The sequence below is a fragment of the Hemicordylus capensis genome, chromosome 17 (assembly GCF_027244095.1).
Source record: "Hemicordylus capensis ecotype Gifberg chromosome 17, rHemCap1.1.pri, whole genome shotgun sequence".
NCBI lineage: Eukaryota > Metazoa > Chordata > Lepidosauria > Squamata > Cordylidae > Hemicordylus > Hemicordylus capensis.
This window is the reverse complement of record NC_069673.1, coordinates 1853112-1868494: the sequence shown is the minus strand read 5'-3', so window position 1 is coordinate 1868494 and position 15383 is coordinate 1853112. Positions and strand designations below refer to the sequence as shown.

The 15383-nt window shown below is 49.1% G+C and overlaps 1 protein-coding gene across 6 annotated transcripts in view; it reads right to left on the bottom strand.

Moving 5' to 3' along the window:
- Window positions 1–15370, bottom strand: part of BRD3 (bromodomain containing 3) — a 58077-nt gene extending 42707 nt beyond the window's left edge. For 2 of the 6 annotated variants that reach the window (XM_053282183.1, XM_053282188.1), the window contains exons 1-4: window positions 15197–15370; window positions 13370–13485; window positions 9285–9389; window positions 4021–4199 (exon numbers count right to left, since the gene is read on the bottom strand). The gene's annotated coding sequence lies outside the window, so the exon portion shown is untranslated. Of the gene's footprint in view, window positions 1–1047; window positions 1183–4020; window positions 4200–9284; window positions 9390–13369; window positions 13486–15196 lie in introns of those variants that run through there. The other 4 variants (XM_053282189.1, XM_053282184.1, XM_053282187.1 and 1 more) reach the window with 4 other exon arrangements.
- Between the last annotated feature and the right edge of the window lie 13 nt (window positions 15371–15383).

The following is a 15383-nucleotide window of genomic DNA, read 5'->3' as shown; positions in this document are numbered from 1 at the left end:
GCCGAAAGAGGAGGGGGAGAGGCAGAGGGGAGAGGAGAAGGTGGGAAATGAGAGACACACTCGGCATCTATCTATCTATCTTTGTGTGTGTATATATGTGTGTGTGTATGTATATATGTATGTCTGTATGTGTGTGTGTGTATATATATATATATATATATATATATATATATATATATATATATATACACACATATATATATGAATGATGTGTGTCTATACATATGTGTGTGTGAGTACATCCATCTAGCTATGTGGTCCCTAAGAGTCGACAGCGCCCTGACATCACTTAATCAATCAATCAATCAATCAAATGTCTACACACCGATGATGCCCACTGTCTCCCAGCACACCCAACCCGCTCCGGTTGTCCTCCTGCCTGCCTGCCAGCCAGAGGAGCCGGAGCGGCGTCAGTGGCCCGTCCTGCCCGCGGCATTTCCGCCCGGCGGCGACCCCGCTTCGGGGCACGCGGTCCCCCCGCTTCCGACCCGCCTCCGCCGGCCAGCACCGAGACCCTGGCGCGGGGGTCCCTCCCGCGTCGTGCGCGGCTCTCCTTCCCCGCCTGCCGCCGCCGCCGCCTCTGGTGGGGCTACAAAGACGCCGCCGCCGCCGCCGCGCTCTCCCCGGCGCCAGCCCGTCCGAGAGCAACAGTGTTGCCGCCGCCGCCGCCGCGCTGGGCATCCTCGGGGGCTCCCTCCAGGGGCGCGGGGCCGGCTTGCGGGGGGGGGGGGGGGCGCGAGAGGGAGAGCGGGTGCCCCCCCAGAAAGAGGATCGCGGCCCCCCCAGGGAAGGGGGCGAGGCGGGAGTCGCGATCCGGCCCCCCCGGTGGCGGCGGCGGCGGCGGCGCCTTTTGTTACACTCTTGCCAGCGGAGGAAGCGGGGCGCGCGGCGGGGGAGAGGCCGGCTGCAGCGGCCTGGCCGAGGAGCGGAGCGGAGCGCGCGCGGGGGAGGAGGAGGAGGAAAAGGGGGGGCGCTCTCCGGGGAGGGCCCCCCCCGCCCCAAGCGTGGCCTGCTGCTGCTCCCGGCCGCGGTGGCGGCGCAACCTACAGGCGCTGGCTGGGCCCGGCCGCCGGGCGACGATCCGCTCGTCTTGCTGCTGCTGCTGCTGCTGCTGCGTGCCTGTGTTTGGAGGGCCAGGCCAGGCCCCCCCCCCCCCGCCGCCACTCCTCCGCCTCCGGTGGCTCTTCGGGCGCCCCCCTCCCTCCCTGGCTCTTCCCCCCCCCCCCTTTTTTTTTTTTGGCTTGCTCCTGGCCAAGGCAAGGCGGGGGGATGCGCTGCTGGCTGCAGCGATGCGCGCCGCTCATGCGCCCGGGCGCGCCGCCCGCTGGGTAGCCGAGTCTGCGCGCCCGGCCGGCCCCAGGCGCTCCGCCCCGGCCGCGACTACAAGGCCCAGCAGCCCCCGCGCCCGCTTTCTCGCTGACCCCCCCTCACTCCCCCCCTGCGCGCGCGCGCAACCCCGCCAGTGGGGACAGAGAGGGAAGGGAAGGGAGGGGGCGATGCTGCTGCTGCTGCCGCTGCCCAGGTCGGGAGAGGAGGACTCGAAGGTGCTCCCTCCCCACGAAGGGAAGGCGGCAGCAGGCGGAAAGGCCCCTCCCGCCTGGATCTCCGCCGGGGCGGCAGCTGTGGGAGGGCAGACATTTGCAAAAAGGCCGTTGTTTCCCTCCCTCTTCCTCCATCGGGGTGTGCGGGGAGCGGGGGGGGGGGGCTTTTTCCGGCGGCCCACAGGAGCCCCTCCAAGTCTGGCTGGGGCAGAAGGATCGGTCTAGGGCGGCTGCTCGCACAGCGCTCTGGACGGCCCCCTTGGGGAAGCGCTATGGCTTTGGCTTTGGAGAACCCTTCTGTGGCTGGTGGGGGTCTCTGCTGAAGCCTCCAACTGAATCGTGGCTTCCTCTCTCTGGCCTCCCCTCCTCTTTTTATACCCTCCTCTTTTTATATTGTGCCTATACACAGGATGGTTGGTTAACAGAACTATAATGTTCCCCCTGCTAGCTGAGCAAAGAGACCTTTCAAAGCGGGGATTCTCTTATTTAGCAGGGGAGAAGCAACTGGCCCTATCCATCCCCAGTGCAGCATGCCTGGTATCTTCTGTTGCTTTTTAGACTTTGAGCCCTTTGGGGTCAGGGGACTATCTTACTGATGCATTACTTATTTTTAAGAACACAAGAAGAGCCCTGCTGGATCAGGCCCAAGGAGGCCCATCTAGTCCAGCATCCTGTTTCACACAGTGGCCCACCAGATGCCGCTGGAAGCCACAGGCAGGAGCTGAAAGGGGCAGGCCCTCCCTCCTACTGTTACTTCCCTGCAACTGGTACTCAGAGGCATCCTGCCTTTGAGGCTGGAGGTGGCCCACAGCCCTCCGACTAGTAGCTGTTGATAGGCCTCTCCTCCATGAAGTTATCCAAACCATCCAGGTTGTTGACTGTCACCACATCTTGTGGCAGAGAATTCCACAAGTAGTTCCGCAATTTTTCTAAGTAAACTGCTTTGAGAGTGACATCCAGTCAGTGTCGACTCTTAGCGACCACACAGAGAGATTCTCTCCAAGATGATCCATCTTCAACTCGGTCTTGAGGTCTCTCAGTGGTGCCTTCATTGCTGCTGCTGTTACTGCAAGTAACTGAGACTAGCCCTCTCCTTAAGGAGTGAGCTCATGGCTCAAGGGAGATTTGAATCACAGACTTCGTCCCCAAAGCTTGTACTGCAAGATACCTGAGAGCCCCACTGAAAGCAATGGAAACTATTTCTGAGTTAAGACCGTGAGGATTGGGTCTTACCCAGGCTCGGACTGGCCCACAGGGCAACAGGGCATATTCCCGGTGTGCTCTACCCGCGTGGCACCCCTACGCCCCAACTCCCACCATTAATCACCAATTATGCTCAAAACTCGGCACCCTCCCTACATACATTCCACCGCCCTCTCCGTACCCCCAGTCCGGCCCTGGTCTTACCAGAGCCCGCCCTTAGCCACTGGGTCATGCAATTAATATGCAGCACTATTTTAAAACATTTCCAAAGAGACATGAACTAGTATGATACTAGTATGCTGAAAGCAGTATTCCTTAATGATAATATAATCAGATGTGTTCATTACCATTTTTATCACGGTTCTACTGTTTCACACTTCCCACTTCCTTGAACAGGAGAACTGTTCAGGCCAAAGGGCAGGAATGCTTTTGTCCTGGTGTTGAACTAGATGGGTGTAACACAAGGACACTGAAGTTTGGTTTTTTAAAAAAAAGTCTTCCAAAAAAGAGGGAAGGGGGAAACCAAACACCACTCCCATGGGCTAAAACAGGAGCCCGTGAAATTCAACTGAGGTAGTCAGTGCAATGTCATCCCTCCTCCTCCTCAAAAAAAAAAAAAAAAAAAAAGAGGGGGACTCACTCATTTTCCCAAAACTGGAGAAAAGTGTGAGATCAGAGCAGTGCATTCACACCAAAGCACTAAAATGAAAGTTTCCTGGTCAATTTCACCTCAGCTGCAAAATCCCATAAGCAAGCCTGTCAGTTTGAACCGAGCTGGTCAGTTTCACCTCCGCACACAAGAGCAACCAATGTTTGATGCTTTCAGTGTTACCTGTTTCTCTGGACATCACTGCTTCTTAATTAAAACGAATGACAAAAGATCCAGCCAAAAGGACACTATGTAATATAGCATATAACCAGAGGCACAATAATAAACCATCCATATATAAATATATCACAGAGAACTATAAAACATCACAAAACCATAATAGAACCCTACATAAACTAATGTTCATAAGGATCCACAACACTGACCCGGTGAAATTTTGAGAAATACTGCCTTTTTCAAGTGGAGCAATTAATGTCCAAACAGCTGAGCTGTCCAATTCTCCAAGTCATGTCCTTGATAACATTCCTTTACAGAAGATATCCTGATCTATTACCCCTGTAAAACATATCTATAAAAGTAATCATCACAAAATACTTATTTCATCTCAGCTGCAAAATCTCACAAGCAATCTTGTCAGTTTGAACTGAGCTGGTCAATTCCACCTACCCCAGCTCTCAAGTCAGCAAACAAAGCAACAGATGTTTGATGTTTTCGGTGTTATCTGTCTCTCTAGACATGATTGCTTCTTAATTCTTCACTTCCTGAAACCCACTTCCTGAAACCGTTTCCTCTCAAGTGAACCTTTCCCCCTTCAATGACTTGGCTGCAATCAGATGCACACTTTCCTGGGAGTAAGCAGAGTAAGAAGCACATAAGCAGATGGCACTAGTTCCCAAGAAATGTTGGTCTAGCATCCTGATATCCCAAAGACAGCATTTGCAAGCTTCTGAAAGTTGACCTTTTTCCAGGTTCAAAATCCAGGCACACAGCACACTTACATCTGAAAAGCTTTATAGGATAGGGTTGCCACATTCTGGCTCTCCAAATCCGGGTGCCTGTTTCACATGTTATGTAAATTGGCTTGCAAATCATTTGCAAACTAGCAGCACGTTCCAATTGACTTGTATTTGTTCCGGGTATCTATCAACAATAGTTGGGGAAGACAGCTTTGCCTGACCATTTTCCTTGACATATTAACAGCAGCAATAGAACAACAACAAAAAGCACAGCTTTTAAATTAAGGCTGCAACTCTGCACATGCTTAATTGAGAGAAGATCGGACAGGTATCAATGGTGCTTACTTCTAAGTAGGCACGCATTGAAAGTAAAGCCAAGAAAGTCCTTAAACAGTACAACACACAGCCTGGTAGGCAGGTAGTGATTCACATCAAAAGCAAGCTCTCTTCTCAACTGCCCCTGCTGATAACAAACAAGGCAACATTCCTCAGGGGACTACTGTTCTTGTGAAAGTGAACCCCTCCCAGCGAGCCTACTGTGTATCCAGCAGCAACATAGGAGCTGGAAACTGCCTTACAGCACCATCCTATGCATGTTTTCTCAGAAATACGTTGCATGGGGTACCCAGTGAGGCTTACTTTCATGTAAGCAGGCCTAAGATTGCAGCCTGAAAGCAACGGCAATTTAGGGAGGGGACAGGAGTTGGCATTTGTTTGGGGCTGGCATGCACTCCAGGGGCCCCACTGATTAAGCAGGGACAGGACCTATTCTCTGGCCACTATCCTTGGGTAAAACTATGGGTCCACTGACAGGGGGAATAGATCCACAATACTTTTAATTTTAATGTGATAATATGCTAAAAATTGACCTCGGCCCCTGCACTCCAAGCTGTGGATGGATCCGGCCCACTAGGGCATTTGGGTTGTGCAGCCCTGGTACATAGTAACATAGGAAGCTGCCATACACTGAGTCAGACCATTGGTCCATCTAGCTTAGGATTGTCTACACAGACTGGCAGCGGCTTCTCCAAGGTTGCAGGCAGGAATCTCTCTCAGCCCTGTCTTGGAGATGCTGCCAGGGAGGGAAATGGGAACCTTCTGCTCTTCCCAGAGCGGCTCCATCCCCTGAGGGGGGAATATCTTCCAGTGCTCACACTTCTAGTCTCCTTTTCATATGCAACCAGGGTGGACCCTGCTTAGCTAAGGGGACAAGTCATGCTTGCTACCACAAGACCAGCTCTCCTCTCTTAAAGGTAAAGCTTTAGCTTTAAGGTAAAGCTTAGCTTTAAAAAAAGAAAGAAAGAAACCTGAAATCCAGGTGAATCTGAGTGGGCTAAGCAATCCGGGTGAGATGCTTAAAAGCCAGGTTACGATCATCAAGGCAGGTCCAGCAGTGGTAACCACCAATTCATTGGGTTGCAACCCAAAACTGGGCCTTCTCTGGAACAAGTCCCCAAATGAAATCATCTCTGGCTGTTTTCAAGCAACTCTTTTTTTTGGCAGGCTTTTAATTTATACTGTTTCAAAGTTTTATTGGTGGTTTTAATTTGTTTTATATGACTTAAGATTTTAATTGTCAGGTTTTAATTGTAAATTACCGAAAGATTTTATAGGAGGAAGTCTATAAATACAATAATTAAATGATAAAGAAGTAGGATGTCTTTCTCAGGAAAGGCCTCTGTGATGCTGTAGAAAAGGGTACTGTGAGGGTCTTGTGGTAGTAACAAGCACAATTTGTCCCCTTTCCTAAGCAGGGTCTGCCCTGGTTTGCATTTGGATGGGTGATTATATGTGAGCACTGTAAGAGATTCCCCTTTGGGGGTGGGGCCGTAGTTTTAATTATTTTATGTATGTATGTATGTATGTGATTTTTATACGGCCCTTCCAAAATGGCTCAGGGCGGTTTACAATTAAAACACACCACTAAAACAGTAAAGAGCTAAAACAAATTAAAAAACAATATAACAACAATTTAAAAACATTATTTTAATTAATTAATGGTAGAGCACCTCCTTGCATGCAGAAGGTATCAGGTTCACTCCCTGGCAGCATCTCCAGGTAGGGCTGGCAAAGACCCCTGAGTCTGAAACTTTGGAGAGCTGCTGCAACTCAGCATAGATGGACCAAGGGTCTGACAAGGCAACTTCCTACGATGTTGGTTACCTGTGGCAGCACCATATACAACGTGGCGGGGGGTGGGTTTGCATTTCTGGGTGGGCACACTATGACCCACTTTACATTTCTTAAAAAGAAATAAAGGCAAAGTGTGCCCTCGAGTTGGTGTTGACTCGTGGTGACTCCAGAGCCCTGTGGTTGTCTTTGGGAGAATACAGGAGGGGTTGACCATTGCCTCCTCCCACACAGTATGAGATGATGCCTTTCAGCATCTTCCTAGATTGCTGCTGCCTGATAGAGGTGTTTCTGGGGAACATACCAGCGGGGATTCGAACCGGCAACCTCTGGCTTGAAAAACAAGTCATTTCCCCACTGCATCAAAATACTAGTGAAGCATTAAATGGAGCCGGAGTGGGTTCAGATAGCATGGTCACTGCACAGACATTGTAGAAGGCCAAGTGGTTGGGTTATGGTTGGATAGAAATCTACAATAGAGGCTGTATAATTCTAGGGCTCAAAATGCACCTATTGACTTGGAGCTTTGTATGTATGTATTTATTTATTTTTAAATAGGGGTATGTGTGGAGTGTGGAGAACCAGTCCTGTGGTGGTAACCTGGGGCAACCCCCGAGAAGGCCCGGTTTGGGGTTGCAAACCAACAAGCCAGTGGTTACCACAGCTGGACCTGCCCAGATGATCTTGGAAGAAGGCACTCTCTGCTTTCCTTTATTATCTCCATTGTGCCTGCCTCTACCCGCTGGTCTTTGATTCTGTGGCCTTGCACACAACCTTTCCTTAGAAACTAGGACTGTCAACTAATCATGTTGAATGGGTGAGACACCTGCATCTTGAATTTGACCACAACCTCAATAGAGATGTTGTTATAGGAAATGCAAGATTTGCCGTTTATCAGGCAAAAGATACCGCTTATTGTTGGAAGGGAGGGACGGGAAGAAAGCCGATCTTGTGGTAAAAAGGTAAAGTGTGCCATTGAGTCGGTGTCAACTCCTGGCGCCCACAGAGCCCTGTGCTTGTCTTTGGTAGAATACAGGAGGGGTTGACCATGGCCTCCTCCCGTGCAATATGAGATGATGATGCCTTTCAGCATCTTCCTATATTGCTGCTGCCCAATATAGGTGTTTTCCATAGTCTGGGAAACATACCAGTGGGGATCTTGTGGTAGCGAGCATGAATTGTGCTAACTGAGCAAAGAGGCACCTTTTTAACGTGGTGATTCTCTTTATTTAGCAGGGGAGAGTAACTGACCTTATCCACCCCCAGCACAGCATCCCTCCAGTGATTGTTGCTGGTGTCTGTCTTATGTTTTGTCTTAGATTGTGAGCCCTTTGGCAACAGGGATCCATCTTATTTATTTATCATATCTCTATGTAAACCGCTTTGGAAACTTTTGTTGAAAAGCGGTATATAAATATTTGTTGTTGCTGGTGCTGCTTAGCAAAGGGGACCTTTGTTTGCATTTGGATGGCTGACTAAGTGTGAGCTCTTTAAGATATTTTCCTTAGGGGATGGGGTGGAAGCTCATCTGCTTTGCATGCAGAAGGTCCCAGGTTAAATCCCTGGCCGCATCTCCAGGTAGGGCTGGGAAAGACTCCTGCCTGAAACCTGGGAGAAGCTGCTGCCAGTCTGGGAAGACAACACTGAGCTACATGGTCTGACATGGTATAAGGCAGCTTCCTATGCTTTGGGTTACAGATGCTGGCTGTAACTGAGGCAATAAGGCACATAACTGGCTACAATCTGCTCTCACGTCTCTTGGCCTTGTGTTTGCCTCTGCTAAACAGCTTATTTGTAACTATGTCTTAAAATATTTGCCATGGGTTCTAACTCTGGCCAGGATAGAAAACCTCAGATTCCAAATTACAGCAGCTGAAAGAGACACAGGGAAATGAGAGGAGAGCTGGTCTGGTGGTAGCCAGCATGACTTGTCCCCTAGCTAAGCAGGGTCTGCCCTGGCTGCATATGAATGGGAGACTAGAAGTGTGGGCACTGCAAGAGATTCCCCTCAGGGGAAGGAGCCACTCTGGGAAGAGCAGAAGGTTCCAAGTTCGCTCCCTGGCAGCATCTCCAAGATGTGGCTGAGAGAGATTTCTGCCTGCAGCCTTGGAGAAGCCGCTACCAGTCTGTGAAGACAATTCTGAGGTAGATAGACCAAGAGTCTGACTCAGTATATGGCAGCTTCCTTTGTTCCTATGTATTTGAATGGAAGACTAGAAGTGTGAGCACTGTAAGATCTTCCCCTCAGGGGATGGAGCTGCTCTGGGAAGAGTAGAAGGTTCCCAGTTCCCTCCCTGGCAGCATCTCCAAGATGGGGCTGAGAGAGACTCCTGCCTGCAACCTTGGAGAAGCCGCTGCCAGTCTGTGAAGACAATACAGAGCTAGATGGACCAAGGGTCTGACTCAGTATATGGCAGCTTCCTATATTCTCATGATGGAATGCATCCAAAATGGTTTCTTAAAACACCTTTGATCAAAACTGTATTATAATTATGCTTGTAAGTTTCAAAAAACGTTTATTTGGAGGGAACAGAACATCTTGCAAAAGACCCCAAACAAACCTGACAGAGAGCAATATTTATTCATTTACTTCAATCCAAAAAATTACTAATGTAAGAAAAAATGACATGATTTATGCACAATCCCACTAGCTCATCAAGTCGAGAGCTTCTGAGTAGATGCATGCATTTATTTATGGTCCTCGGGGTCCTCGGTGTCAGCTCAAGACCTCTGTGTGACTGAGGCAGGACACCAAATGCTTCCCTCCCTGGCCCCCACCGCCCCTTAAAACTGGGGACAGCAGAGCAAATAATTTGCAGCCCGGCGGGGGGCGGGAACCCTCACCTTGCCTCATAGAAGGAGCGTCCCTGGGTGGACTCCTGCGGCCCAGGGCAGTCCCAGAAGGCATCTCGTCTCCCCACGACTTCCTTAAGAAACGGTGTTTCTTCACTGTTCAAAACAAAGGCAATAACACTGACTTAACGGCTGAAAAAGTTAATTAGTTTTTTATTTAAAAAACAACAACAATGATCAAGTGTTGTAGCAAGGCAGAATGGAAGAGCCACGTAACACCTGATGCCTCCCCACTGGGGTGGAAGTCCAGGTGGAAATGAAAGAGCACCTGTTCACTGCCTGGGGAGAGTCAGGTTGCCAGCTCTTCCCCCCTGGCAGGGCTCCTGTGCCTTTAGCAGCGTCATGGCAGATGCGGCTTTCCTCTAGGCCTACATCTCCATGCCAGGAGAAGCTGCTGACAGTCAATTTGGGCCACTCTCACCTCCAGGGCTATATGTGCTTTAAAACAAAATGTCAAGACTCTGTGCCAAAGCGGCCCCAGTTCTGCACCGAGAAAACTGGAATTCCGCACCTGCATCATTTCTCTTTGCTTTAGTTTCTCTGCCTGCACTAGCCACCAGGAAGGGCTAAGGACACCCCAGAGTGCTCTAACCTCTGCCATTTACCTGCTGAAAATACTGTTCGGACACCCCTCTGGCTTCTGGACTTAACCTGGCATGGCACCCACATCTGGCTCCGGCTTCTCTTTGCAATCACAAGGGCCTTGCTTCTTTTGTGGGGCGAGTTGTGCCGAGTGGCATATGTTGCCTCTCGCGAATGTTGGAACATAGGAAGCTGCCACAGACTGAGTCAGAAGATTGGTCTATCGAGCTCAGTATTGTCTACCCAGACTGGCAGCAGCTTTTCCAAGGTTGCAGGCAGGAGTCTCTCTCAGCCCTACTTGGAGATGCTGCCAGGGAGGGAGCTAGGAACCTTCTGCATGCAAAGCAGACACTCTGCCACTGAGCAATGGCCTCATCTCATAATATATTACAGTGCTCACATGTAGTCACCCGCCCAAATGCAAACCAAGGCAAACCTGCTTAGCAAAAGGCACCATCCACGCTTGCTACCACAAGAATGCCTAAGTCTACCTCTGAACAGCAGATACTAGAGACGAGCAGGCCAGTGGTAGATCAAGGCATCTGTTCCCTTGAGCCAGGGCACCAAATTCCACCCGGTCTAGCGGATCGTCAAGAGGAGACTACTTACAGAACTGCATGTTTTTGTGCTGCGGCGTGCAAAATAAGATGCTTGCAAACGGGGGTTTAAATTTATTTTATTTGGTTTCCGATTTGTAATTGTGGACTTGCTGTTCAGGTGCTGTTCTGTTTGGTCATTGACCATAAATAAAAGAACTGATGACATGTTCCCGCCTTCCCTCATTTTCAAGCAGGGGACAGGAGGACATCTTACTGGTGCCCCTCTAACCTGCTGCCTAAGGCGGCTGCCTCGCCTCGTGGAAGGGCCGTCTCTGAAACAGGCCGTGTGTTGCTGTGGCCTTCACATCCTGCTCATGGGCTTCCTTCCCAAACACAGGCAAGTGGGCATTTAGCCACAGGAACAGTGCGCTTCACAGTAAGGTCCAGGGGCCCGTGGGGGCCCCATCAACCCTAAGGGCTCCTTGAAGGGGAACAGGGCCCTCTTGAGTCTCTGCAACATCTTGGAAGGTGTGCGTCCAGAGTGCTGGGAAGTATCTCTTAAGAGGGGGCTCCGTCTTTCTGAGAGGGCCCTCCCAACACGGAGAAAAGCAGAGATCAGCGCCGTGGGAAATGGATCTCACCACAGAAGGTTTTTTGCCCAAGTGGTCCCTGGCACTATCACGGCGTTCTTGTAGACCACCTGGTAAAGACCTTTCTGTTCACTTAGGCTTTTTAAGCTTGATTTTAAAAATTGATTTAAAAAAAAGTTTTACAGTTGCATTATATTATCATGCTCTATTTCTTTTTCCTGGTGTGTTGTGATTTGTTGTGCTTCATGCGTTTTTATTGGAATACAGATACGATGAATATTTATATACCACTTTTCAACGAAAGTTCCCAAACAGGTTTACATAGATATAAAACAAACAGACAAATAAAATGGCTCATGGTCCCCAAAGGGCTCACAATTTAAAAAGAAACATAAGATAGACAATAGCAACAGCCACTGGAGGGATGCTGTGTTGGGGATGGACAGGGCCAGTTGCTCTCCTCCTGCTCAATAAGGAGAATTACACCTTTTAAAAAGGTGCCTCTTTGCTCAGATAGTAGGGGTGATGTTAGCAGGGGTGATATTGGATGCCTTAATGTTGTGTTGTGAGCCATCCAGAGAACAATTTGTTATGGGGCGGCTAGCAAAGTTATTAAAATTATCTATATCTATATCTCTCTTAGGCGTACCCGTCACTAATCTCGTGTGTGGCAGCTCTCGCAAGAGTTTGCGAGTGAACTGCCAACAGGAAAAGAGGAAAGCGGCGGCTCCGGATGGGCAGGGAGAAAACGGCAGCGGGTGGGCAAAGAAAACGGCGGTGAAGGCCGGAGAAAACGGCGACAACGGCAGTGGGAGGAGAACTAGAGACGCAGATGCTCTGCGCCCAGCCCAGCTAGTTTATTATTATTTAGTGGAGACCACTGGAATACTCAGTTAGATGGACCAAACTGGGACTGATCCAGGAAAGCCGGGCTTAAGTAACACAAAATAGTATCTGAAAGTGCCTCAGTGATACTAAATGATCATAACAGCAATGCTTGCACACAACATACAATTCGAGATGCTGGCAAAGGTGGGGTTTAAAAGCACAAACAGGGAGACAAAGGCTGCTGCTAATTTGCCCGATTCCAAACGGATGGCAATCCTCCTGATGACCCCCTGTGGTCCCCTTCTTGCTGAAACCCACATTTTCCTAATTAGCAGCTCGTTATCCACACACCTGCAGTCTATTTACTCCAAGCACTGGGAGGCCTCCAGTTTTTAGCCCCTGGGGAATCATCTCTCAGTGCGCTTTGGACAACACACCAGGACGCAAAAAGGATGTGCAGTAAAGCAATCACCCTCTCGTCATCCTCCTGCCAATACTGGGTTTGTAAGCCACCTAATGGCACAGCAGGGACATGCTTGACTAAGAATCAGAAGGTTGCTGGTTCGAATCCCCCCGTTACTATATCAGGCAGCAGCGATATAGGAAGATAATGAAAGGCATTATCATCTCAGACTCCGCGGGAAGAGGCAATGGTCAAGCCCTCCTGTGTTCTACCAAAGAAAAACCAGAGGGCTCTGTGGGTGCCAGGAGTCGAAATCGACTTGACGGCACACTTACCTTAAGATCACTGAGGAAGATCACCCTGGAAAAGCCCTGTCAATGCAAGACCACAGGAGAGTTGCTGGGCAACTGCCAGAACCTCAGGGGTATACTTGTGAGTCAAATGGGCTATAACCCAAAATTTGGCTTTAAAAAAGCCAAATCTGGCAACCGAGGACTGTATGGGTCAGACACTTCCTCCTTCAGCAAAATTCATGACTTGAGGCCGGAGCAGGCAAAGCAGATCTCGTCACAGGCAATGCTGTCTACTGCAGTGATTACGTAAGAGCCCGATTCAGATATCATGCTGTACGAGTGTACACAGGCCTGTGCACAGGGACATGCATTTGTGTGTATGAGTATACCTCGGTTCATTTAAAAAGTGAATCTGATACAGACCCTTCAAAGACATGGGACAGATGGATAGGGAGGAGAGCTGGTCTTGTGGTAGCAAGCTTGAATTGTCCCCTTTGCTAAGCAGGGTCCATCCTGGTTTGCATTTAGGAACACAGGAAGCTGCCATATACTGAGTCAGACCCTTGGTCCACCTAGCTCAGTATTGTCTTCACCGACTGGCAGCGGCTGCTCCAAGGTTGCGGGCAGGACTCTCTCCCAGCCCTCTCTTGGAGATGCTGCCAGGGAGGGAAATTGGGACCTCAGATGCTCTTCACAAGCTTTGCTAGAAGCACGAGGAGGAGGCTGGGGACCCACTCCCTTCCTTTTGGTGGCCCCTCAGGCCACTACCAGACCTTTCAAGGGTCAGCTTTGAAAGGGGCTAACCCCCACCAGGGTCGTGAGGCAGCACCTGGCATCTCACCTCCGGCACCACAATTCCGCTCCTGCCCAAGAACCACCATTAAGTTAGTCTCCGCTTCCGCGTGGTCTCTGGGTCCGGATTTCGTTTTTGGCGGCGTTTCATTTTCAGTTTGATGGCTTTAAAACAAACAAACAAAAAATCATGGCTATCGCAACGATCCTAATCCTTGCTGTGAGTTGCCTTGACCTCTCATAGGCTTGGGAAGACGGGATATAAATTCCCCTAAATAAATAATTCAAACTACAGTAGATGTTCTGTTAAGTCCTTCATTAGTGCTGACAAGCTTAACCTTTCTTCCCAAAATAGCACCTGCCGCTATAGCAGGGATGTGCAGTGCTGGAGATCAGGGCAGCCGTGAGGGAGGGGTGCTCTAATCCTCTGCTCCGGCTACGTTCCTAATCCGGATCCCCCCACCGTGTCGATCCGATATGGGAAAACAAAAATCTCCCGCCGAAGCCCCTCCCCTCCACAGTGGCTCTGATCCTTCCCCGAGTCAATGATGATCGGTTTAACACACAGAGTTCTCAAACAACAACTACTACAACTAGGAGCTGTAATCCAACAGCCTCTGGGGACCCACATTTGAGAAACCCCGGCTCAACAGTGTATCTTTTCCTTCTCAGAAATACGTTCCAGTGAATTTAATTGGGCTGCTCCCAACTAAGCATGAGCAAGAGTGTAGCCTTAGATATCTGACATACATCTGAAGCTGAATGGGCCTAAATTTTGACTGCTGTTTGAGCAAGAGGCAGCATCACTTGCCTGGGCGCTTTCCAGACTAGCTGCTTAACAGCAGCAAAATGCCTCCATCCGGCAAGTCTCATTCGGAACGTAAAGAGCAGGGGGAGCTGTCTCGCAGCAACTAACCACCTGAAAAAACCAGCAACTTTTTCACACCAGATATACGATGTCCTAGCTCTGTATCACAGCTATTAAATCCAAAACAAGTCATCGGCAATGTGACTGGCACCCCGCTGTCTGCAGAGGGACTGTGGTGTCACTACGCAGGACGTGTGGAAGCACACTTCCGAGATCTGTCCTGACCCCGTTGTAGGGTCTAGTCTGGAAAGCGCCCTGGAGAAGAAATCTCCCACAAGGTTTCTAAGTTAACACCTCTTCCATGGAAAAGGCAGTGTCTCACTATCTCCCCCAGTGAGCTTAGGGGAGCAGGCAGGGTTTTTGATCCCTACAACAACCTGGAATTAATTACTTTTTGTTTAAGATAAGGTTGGGTTGTGGTCCAAAAGGAGGAGACAAACATCAAATGCAACAGACCTGCCTGTGCCTGGTAGATTCACTAAAAAGGGTGATTAATAACATACTGCTCCATGTTAACACTGACAGCTATACTTAGTAATAATTACAACCATAAAGGCCTGGTGTCCACTGACTTAATAGCTAATTGATTGATTGATTGAGTGCCATCAAGTCAGTGTCAACTCTCAGTGACCACATAGATTGGTATAGATTAACATATTATTATTATTATTAATATATTAATACAAGATTAATCATGCATTGTTCAAGGTTAACACTAACAGCTATGCTTATTTATAATTACGGCCATAAAGGCCTGGCGTCCATTGACTTAATGGCTAATTAGATTAATAATATATTTTTAATATAGTAATAGTATATTGATAGTAAATTAATAATACATTGAGCAAGGTTAATACTAACTGCTGTGCTTAGTGATAATTATGTCCATAAAGGCTCCATGTCCATTGACTCAATTCCTAATATATTATACAATTATTAATATATTAATAGTAGGTTAATACATTTCTCTATTATCAATATAGTACATTGTTCAAGTTCAATACTAACTACTATGCTTGGTGATAACTGCGACCATAAAGGCCGTGACTCGGTTCCTCTCTTGTGCACGCTGACGCGCCTCGCTCTGACTGATTCACACGTTGGCGGGAAAACCCGAGTTTCCGAGTCTCTGCTCCTTGATGGCAGCGACTTCTCCTTTTTGTCCCTCCGCGCCTACCGTACGGCCAGCGTGCAG